An 8,945-nucleotide genomic window follows, 5' to 3' on the forward strand; every position below is an offset into this window, starting at 1 on the left:
CCATAGAGGCAGTAGCTGAACAATGTTCCAAGAAGATTAGCAGGCAGGATAGATTGGATGGGGAGAAGCCAAGAGACCAGTAAGGAAGCTAATGTAATAGTGTAGTTGTCATATGCAGAGAGCTTATAACATAGTGGTAGCTATTGGGTGGATATAAAAGGACAGATCCAAGAGACACTGAAGAGGAAGAACCAGAAGTACTTGACCATAATTTATTGCGATAATTAAAAGGAGAGCCAAAGTTCCGGGATGTTCCTAAGGTTGTGGTTTGTGAGGACAGAGAGGAAAGAGGTGATAGCAACAGAGATGGAAATGTAGGAAAAGGAGTGAGTCTGTGGGACTGTGGTATGAAACGTTCTGTTTGAGACATATTTTGAGGTGCCTGTAGGACATTCAGGTGGAACTGTCCTAGAAACAAATGAAGATTCTGGATTGCAAGATGGAACAAGTTTAGGGCTAAAGAAGGAGATTTAAGAGTCATCCCCATAGAGGCATTTGCGCAGATGAGCTCTCAGAGAGAGTGAGTGAGAAGACAATGGAGTATCTGGGTTGGACACCTAATTGTATTTAAAATAGAGCTAGAGCTGATTTTGTATGCATTAACTTTGTGGCTGAATCTGTTTTGGAAGAGAATCTTCAGAAGAAAATTCCCCTTTGGGCCTGAATCCTCACCCTCAGCACAGATCTGGTATTAAAGGAGATTACACTTGAAAGAGAAGATGAATGTTTTGGAATTACATCCCACTTTTAAATCTACCCTTATCATCTGTCTGACTGCATCTGGGGCTTTTTCCAATCCTGTTTCCCAACCCTACTGTTTCCCTTAAAGATCATAGTAGAGTAGTTCCCACAGTCCCAAGTGGTGGGGTGATAAGAGAGAGAATACTGGGACAACTACATAATAATAATAATGTTAGTATTTGTTAAGCGCTTACTATGTGCAAAGCACTGTTCTAAGCACTGGGGAGGTTACAAGGTGATCAGGTTGTCCCAAGGCAGGGCTCACAGTTTTAATCCCCATTTTACAGATGAGGTAATGAGGCCCAGAGAAGTGAAGTGACTTGCCCAAAATCACACAGCTGACAGCTGGCAGAGCTAGGATTTGAACCCATGACCTCTGACTCTAGAGCCCGTGCTCTTTCCACTGAGCCATGCTGCTTCTACATACCCAGGCAACAGCTATCCATAATGCAAACTCCTGGGCTAATCAGAAGGCTTGCATGAGGAAAGAACCCCTTGTTAAACCTGTCCTGTCAGCCAGGAGCAACACATCATATCCTGGCCTAGAAGATCCTCTGTGCAGCAACAGGAAGTGATAGATTGGATGGGGAGAGGCTGGGAGTCCCATAAGGAGGCTGATAACAATAATAATAATAATAATAATAGTAATAATAATAATAATAATAATAATGGCATTTGTTAAGTGCTTACTATGTGCCAAGCAATGTTCTAAGCACTGGGGGGATACAAGGTAATCAGGTTGTCCCCTGTGGGGCTCACAGTCTTAATCTCCATTTTACAGATGAGATAACTGAGGCCCAGAGAAGTGAAGTGAGTTGCCCGAAGTCACATAGCAGACAAGTGGCGGGGCCGGGATTAGAACCCACAACCTCTGACTCCCAAGCCCGCGCTCTTTCCACTGAGCCACGCTGCGTCATCTATGCTGATGTAATAGTGCAGTAGCGATATAACAAGAGCTTGGAACCAAGTGATAGCTGTATTTTAGGTCTTGGAGTCAGAGGACTTGGGTTCTAATCCCAGCTCTTCCACTTGTCTTCTGTGTGACCTTAGGCAAGTCACTTAACTTCTCTGGGCCTAAATTCCCACATCTGGAAAATGGGAATTAAATATCTGTTCCCCCTAATCTGTGAGCTCCATGTGAGATGTGAGAGGGTATACCCCTGACATGATTATCCTCTATCCACTTCAGCACTTACTACAGTGCTTGGCACATAGTAAGCACTTAAAGAGAACTATTATTATTGTTTTTATTATTATTATTTTCATCATTGTCATTTTCAACTACCTGGAACAAACCAGGAGAGCATGGCAAATGTCCAAAAGATATAACACAGCACAGTCTCAAACTATGTTAAGTCTGAGCCCATAACGAATGGCACAACTACTAGTATTGTTGTTATCATCATCATCATCATTATTATTATTATTATTTTCAACTATGTGGAACAAGCCAGAAAAGCAGGGCAAATATCAAAAAGATATAATGAAGCACAGTCTCAAACGATGAAGTCTACTAACGAACAACAGGATACCAAGCCCAAAAGGTAACAATCATTCATTCAGTCGTACTTATTGAGCGCTTACTGTGTGCAGAGCACTGTACTAAGCACTTGGGAAGTACAAGTTGGCAACATATAGAGACGGTCCCTACCCAACAGTGGGCTCACATTCTAGAAGGGGGAGACAGACAACAAAACAAAACATATTAACAATCAGGAGAGGGTTGTCCCCTTTGAGCAGAGACTTCAGGAGGATGGGAATACCAAGAGGCAACTTGAAAACAGAAACACTACCTGTAAATGGGGCAAACAATAATAGCACAGCAGGAACTGTCTTCATGTGAACAAGGGAAAGGTGGGTTGATTGTGCATCCGTCTTGTCAGCCACATGGAAAAGATTTCACCATCTGTAATGTCAACTCATAAAAGAAGTCTAGCTCCATTGCTACTGGAGTACTGCTAAAAGATCTCTTTTGATTAGCTGGCTAATGAGTCTGGTTCCGTTAGCAACTTCTGTGAACTCTTTTCAACACAGAATCACTTTGCCCCCTTCAGACTTATGTTCCTGAAACGTTTAAGCTAAGGGGCAGGGACCAAGTCTTTTACCTGCTTTACGCATTTCTTTACACATTACATGTCTCCAATAAATACTTGCAATTTAACCAACGCTAGCTCCCAGTGAAGAGGACAGCTGAACAAGTCCGGCAGCATCTAGCCAAAATTGAATTCATTCCATTCTGTCCCTAAGCACTGTAGCAATTCAGTGTTTGCCCCACGGTTTCTAGGAGAGGGAATGAGAGGGGATGTTCCAAAGAGCATTTTGAGGGATGCCACTCCTCAGAATGAGTTGAAAAAGTGGGGGGAGCAGGGGAGATGGATCAGTAAGATTACAGACACCACAAGAAAATGCAAGGTTGAAGAGACCAGGCAAGTCATGATTGTTCTCCCAAGGATTGTTCCTTCCCCAAGTCATCATTGTTAAATCGTGTATCTCATGCACCATTTAGAATTTTGTTGCCCCTCTCAATACTCATTTCTCCTCGATGGTTTTCAAAGCTGAAAGCCAGGTGTGTTTTTAGACCCATGATTATAACAGAAGGATCCGACAAGCAACTATTTTTACTTCCTCTTTTGCTGCCTTCATTTCACATAGTAATAGATAGGGAAATGGAAGGATGGGAGAGAATCAAGGCTCTGAAAAGAGGACAGGCACAGCTGTTGTGACCAGCTGTTGAACAGTATACCAGGATGTGCCAAAAAGTCATGAACTGATCTGACTTTGCTGAGTTCCTTAAATCGATGAAACCTCATGGTCAATTCAAGAGTTTTATGCCACAAATCCAGAGTTTGGACATGAAACAATTGAAACAGTGGACAGGACCAATATTTACAGGTTCTAACTATCTGGTACCTAGGAACTGTGTTCCATGTAGTTTCTGATTGGTAACAAGCTATTGTCTTCAGGAAAGTGGACAAAGAGCACTTTCCCAAGGCTAGCTTAGAGTTAGAAGCCTAACCTCTAATGAAACACCAATCTATTTCACTACTGGTGAGAATACAAATGGAAATGTTTCTTCTCCATCACTATATGAAGCAAATACATCCTTTTCAGGAAAATCTGTGCCCTGTCATGAAAGAATGGAATTACTAATCAAGACTAATGCTCACAGATTCTAACTACTAGCACCTGCAAACCATGTTAGACCCTCCTGTCTTCATCCAGGCTTTTGACCATTCTGTGTGGGAAAGGTTTGCCCACTCCATATTGATGGAAGACTTTCAACCAATCTCACCTTCTGTCTTCTTTGAAGACATTTCCATTGTGCCTGATGCAGACCTAAAAGCAGCTATGACAATAACAATACTTGCAGTGGTAGTAGTAGTAGTAGTAGTAGTAACAATAATAATAATAATTCTGATATTTGTTAGGCATTTATTGTGTGCCAAGCACCACAGTAAGAGCTGGGGTAGATACAAAATTATCAGATTAGATACAGTCCCCGTCACACGTGAGGGAGAATGGGTATCTTTATCTCCATTTTACAAATGAGGAAGAGTCACAGAGAAGTTGTGACTTGCCCAAGTTCACACAGCAGACGAGAAAGAGAGCAGGGATTAGAATCCAGATCTCCCAACTTCCAGGTCCATGCTCTTACCAGTTAAGCAGTAGTAGTAGTAGTAGTAGTAGTAGTAGTAGTAGTAGCAGTAGTAGTGATAGTAGTAGTAGTTTATCTTCCAAGCCTAGGAACAGTGTGATTAACTAATTTGCACAACTTCAGCTCTAGAATAATCCTTTTAGTTTTGGAAAGGGAAAGAATTTATTCTGTCTCTACTGGAGCAGAAACCATTAGTCTCAGAGAAACATAAAATGAGTTTTGACATTTCAAATGCCAATGGAACCTTTTGGTAGGCATAATTCCCTTATGAGTCCTTGTGGTGAAATTTTAGAAGTAGGGAAATCAATCTCAAAAAGTTAACATGGAAGATGGCAAGCTAGGATTGTCAGGACGGCCCAGACTTTGCCTGTACTTTTCCATTCCCTAGCTTCACCCTCATTCTTAGCTTTGGCCCCTCTATTTATCAATCAATAGTATTTATTGAGAGTTTACTGTGTGTAGAACACTTTGACAGATGCAAGGGAGAGTAAAAAAACACAATACTTGCACCCAAAGAGCACTACCACTATCTAGCCCTTTCACTTTCCCACCTTACTGCAAATGTTTCCCCTTTATCGATTGATAGCTGTTGAGCTTCAGAAACAATAAAAGGCATAAAAATGTTAACCATGATTTTCCTGCAGTATATTTTTCACCCTGATGAAAAGTGACCTGTTTGTGAGTTTGCGCTTCATTTCTCTTGACTTTTTGTTCTCTAAACCTTCCTCTGGATCCTCAAATCAATTTTCTCTAATCATTCCACTTTATTGTACTTTTGAAGAAGGGAGGAATTATATCCCAAAGGGGCTCTGTTCCAAATGAAATAAAGGCTGAACCAAAATCAGATAAAATCCAATTAGTTATACTATCAAAATGACCAGTAGCCCTGCAGGGGGAACACAGCTGTCTGGACAGCTAGTTTCACCAGTGAGTGAAAGTGTAAACTCTGCTAAAAGTGAAACTTTTTACACGCTTTTTCTTCCTCATTTTCCCTTTGCATTTGGGAAGGAGTTTGTGATTTATGTTCCTAGCTGACAACAGGATTTTTTTTCTCTCTTTACATCACTTTACAGCATCCATTTCAGGAGCCTGGAGAGGCAAGTGATATTTTCCTGGGTAAAAATGAGTGTAAATATAATTCCCTCCAGAGATTTCTCATCCAACATAGAAACAACCTCCCATGATTGCTTGGGCATACAGGTAGGGCTGCAGCTAAATAATTTGCCCTGTCAAAACTCTCGGTCTGGAAGGAAGAAGATGATACTATAACATAAAAATGTGTTTCGTACCAGAGATTTTTTTTTCCCCACTGCTGGTTGCTAAATCATGATAAACAACAGAATGCCAATAAACAGGTCACATACACCATAAAGCATCCTACACAGCTGAAACAGTGGAGGATGGGAGCTTTGGCTTTCTTATCCGAAGGCAGAAATTCAAAATGTAGCCTAGGGCAGTCGGTCAGTCGCATTTACTGAGCACTGACTGTGTGCAGAGCACCGTCTTAGGTACTTGGGAGAAAGCAATATAACACATTCCCTGTCCACGGTGAGCTTAGATCACAATCAAAGTTCACTTGACTGCTTCAGCTCTACCCAGACAGGGGAACATAAGGAAACCAGATAGATCAAGAGCCTCTCACAGGCCTTAGCTCATGTGTCCGGGCTTGGCTACAAGTAGTCAGCTGGTCCAAGAAGTAATCCAGGATGGATATTGCTTTGGGAATCATTTCCAAATCTTGTGCACCCTCTCTCCACTTCCCTCTTCTCAACAGGAGACCAAGATTTGGCCCAGAGTCAATCTACCAGTTACTGGCTGCATGGCCTATTATTTAAACAGACCTAGAGTAAGAAGGAGATTAATCTCTCCCATCTTACTCTCTGTCAATAGAGATATCCCAACATACTCTCATTAACAGTGAAGCAGCGTAGCCAAGCAGAAAGAACAGTGGACTTGGGAGTCAGGAGATATGGATTCTTATCAAACAATTACATTTACTGAGCGCTATGTGGCTGTTGTCCCCTCTCAGGGTCAGACCTGGAGAGTTCCCAGTACTCTACCAGTCTTGACTACAGGAGGGAGAGTCCGGCAGAGGCACATCTATTCCATTCCTAGCTTGGGCAGTGGCTAGTGAGTGGAAGGCGATCTGCAGCGGCATGGGAGGGAATCTAGAGCAAAGACTCAAGTTTATTGCACGGAAGGAGGCAGTGGTAAACCACTTCCAAAAACTCTATGGGATCCACTACCAGAATGATTGCAGATGGAGGTGGGGCGTTCTGGGAGAGATGCGTCCATGGCGTCACTATGGGTCAAAGACAACTCAACGGCATAAGACAAGACAAGACTAGTGATTGGGGAGTTTACAATACAACAGAGTTTGTAGACACGTTCTCTCCCCACAGTGAGCTTTCAGTTAAGAGGCTCCACAGCTTACCTGCTGTGTGACCTTGGCTGAGTCACTTAACTTCTCTGTGCCTCAGTTTCCTCTATAAAATGATGTCTCATTCCCTCCTCCCGCCCAAGACTGTAAGATCCTTGAGGGAAGGAATTGTATCTACCTTCTCAAATGTACTCTCCCAGGAACTTAAAAAGATGCTCTGCATGCAGAACGGGCCCAATATATACAACTGATTGACCGAATGCCGATAAACAGGTCACATACATCACCAGTGACATACATCATAAAACACAACCTACATGGCTGACACCGATCAGAATGTGAGCCCCACAGGCAGCAGGAACTGCATCAGATTGTCTTTATTGCATGAATGATGAATGAAATCTAATGAAACGAATGAATTGCAACAGTAAAACACCCTGAAAAAACCCTTCATTTTTCTCCATTCACTGATTCGTTTAATAAACAAATTCACCACCTAGCAGTAATGTGTGCCCACTAAAGGGAAATATTAGAAGAGACACAAGCGAGAAATCTTCAGACTTTAAATAGGGCTTGTCAAAGGTCAGCGTGGAACTATTCACGGGATCGGTAATTTGGAAAACAGAATGGGAATAGTTACGAAATTTCCTATTTACAGTTCAAGTGAGATGTGAGTATATTTTTTGCATCTCCCTTGTGTGACTTAGAAGGCAACGTGGGGGATTTAAGTTATCGTCTCTGCTGTTTGTCAATGAGTTTCACTCGGCATAATTTTCAGCAATTTCCCCAACAAGACCGTGTGCCTAATCTGATGCCATGTTCCATTTCTATCTGTTTCACAACGTTTAATTCACACTGGTGACCTGGAATTCAGCTGCTCAACAAGCCAGAACTGAACTCAATGTACTGCATGTCTAATTGCCTTTTCTTATTATTGTTCAGTGAAATTTACATTCTCTAGCTCTGTGCATCAGAAGCTTCAATAAAATCTAACTGGAAAGTTTGTTCCTGTCACACACTTAGAACAGTGCTTTGCACATAGTAAGCACTTAATAAATGCCATCATTATTATTATTATCACCTCCATCCTAGTTCCTTCAGGACTGGAAACTCGTATCGCTCAAAGGGCTGGTACAACCCATGACTGGAAGTCCATTTAGCGTGTGAACATCAGGTTGTGAGCTGCAACAACATGGGTTCCAAAATGACAAAGTGATGTGGCCTAGTGGATAGAGCATGGGCCTGGGAATCAGAAGGAACTGGATCCTAATCCCAGTTACACCACTTCTCTGCTGTGTGACCTTGGGCAAGTCATTTCACTTCTCTGGGCTTCAGTTACCTCACCTGTGAAATGAAAATTGAGACTGTGAGACCCATGTGGGACATTAACTGTGTCCAGCCTACCTACCTTGTACTTACCCCAGCACTTAGTACAGTGCCTAGAACATAGTAAGCTCTTAAAAAAAAAAGGGCTGCAGCAGATTCAAATAAAGGTCCATTGTTAAGCAAGGCATTATCACCAGGCAGAGTGGAAAAGGTGTGGTGATTGGCTCAGCCCAATCCATCACCACTATTGCATAAATAATAATCAAAATAATGGTATTTGTTAAGTACTTACTATGTGCCAGGCACTGTACTAACTCTGGCACTTAACTAAGCTCTGGGATGGATATGAGATAACCTGGTTTAACACAGTCCCTGTCCCTCACAGGGCTCATAGTCCTAATCCCCATTTTACAGATGAGGCAGCTGAGGCAGTGAAATGACTTGCTCAAGGCTATACAGCAGACAAGTGGTGGAGGTGGGATTAGAACCCATGATCTCTGATTCCCAGGCCTGTGTTCTATCCACTATGTCATGTTGCTGCCCAGCTCAGCCTGGCTCAATGGAAAGAGCCCGGGCTTTGGAGTCAGAGGTCTTGGGTTCAAATCCTGGCTCTGCCAATTGTCAGCTGTGTGACTTTGGGCAAGTCACCAGTTGAAGCTGCCTCACAGATTTTTTTTTTTGGAAAACTTATCTAGATTGGTTTTCCTTTTTTAGGTAGGCTTGTGTAATTAATGCATTGATGTGGGATTCTTAAGAAAGTCATATGACTTTCAAAGGTGGATTTTCTTTTTTACTAAGTGATCTGATTTAGCAGATAGGATGGTCCCGAATTTACCAAATAAT

The 8,945-nt window shown here is 42.2% G+C and overlaps 1 non-coding gene across 1 annotated transcript; it reads left to right on the forward strand.

Moving 5' to 3' along the window:
* The first annotated feature begins 6,415 nt into the window (after positions 1–6,415).
* LOC119944262 lies at positions 6,416–6,553 on the forward strand. Its single transcript, XR_005455758.1, has one exon. It is a non-coding gene; the product is annotated as a small nucleolar RNA SNORA7 (small nucleolar RNA).
* Positions 6,554–8,945: the final 2,392 nt, after the last annotated feature.

This window comes from Tachyglossus aculeatus, chromosome 22, assembly GCF_015852505.1.
Source record: "Tachyglossus aculeatus isolate mTacAcu1 chromosome 22, mTacAcu1.pri, whole genome shotgun sequence".
Classification (NCBI taxonomy): domain Eukaryota; kingdom Metazoa; phylum Chordata; class Mammalia; order Monotremata; family Tachyglossidae; genus Tachyglossus; species Tachyglossus aculeatus.